The sequence below is a fragment of the Coregonus clupeaformis genome, chromosome 17, assembly GCF_020615455.1.
Source record: "Coregonus clupeaformis isolate EN_2021a chromosome 17, ASM2061545v1, whole genome shotgun sequence".
In the NCBI taxonomy this organism is placed as follows: Eukaryota; Metazoa; Chordata; class Actinopteri; order Salmoniformes; family Salmonidae; genus Coregonus; species Coregonus clupeaformis.
In genome coordinates this window covers 50,980,656-50,981,566 of record NC_059208.1, presented here as the reverse complement: position 1 = coordinate 50,981,566, position 911 = coordinate 50,980,656, and positions in this window count along the sequence as shown.

Below are 911 nucleotides of genomic sequence, written 5' to 3'. Positions count from 1 at the left end.
TGAGCCTCCTGGGTTTTATATTGAAGTCAATGTACACAGAAGCTAGCTGTCTTTTTCAATGTTTTACTATTTTTATTTTTATGAAATTCACTGAGGAGGATGATCCTCCCCTTCCTCCTCTGAGGAGTCTCCACTGATTTATTTCTATATATATATATATATTTTTTTTTACACATGTTACAAATTTTCTTCCACTATTTTGTGTAGATCGTAAAAAAAAAAAAGACAATTACATCAATTTTTATCCCACTAATATCACAACAAAATGTGAAAAAGTCAGGTGGTGTGAATGCTTTCTGAAGGCACTATACAGGGTTAGGGAGTAACTGATGACATGTAATCAGCTATATGAAATCTGATTTCAAAAAACCTGTCACAGTAATAAATTACGTTACCAGCAAAAATATTGTAATCAGATTACATCACTGATTACAATTTTGGACAGACAACTATAGTATTAACTGTAATAGATTACATTTAGAAAGTAACCTACTCAACCCTGATTCTATATGGCCTGCATATAAAATGTACCAGCTATTTTTATTTATTTGTTATTATAATTTTATTTTTAACCTTCATTTAACTAGGCAAGTCAGTTAAGAACAAACTCTTATTTACAATGATGGCCTACACCGGCCAAACCCAGACGACGCTGGGCCAATTGTGTGCCACCCTATGGGACTCCCAATCACAGCTGGTTGTGATACAGCCTGGAATCGAACCAGGGGGTCTGTATTGATGCCTCAAGCACTGAGATGCAGTGCCTTAGACCACTGCGCCACTCGGTATTGCTCTCCTCTCCATACAGCACCTAGATGCTGTTAGCTGGCAGACTGGACGCACAGAAATAATTGAGGTAATACAGATCGGTAAGCATTCATCTGAGATATCCAAGCTTACTTTAATACAAC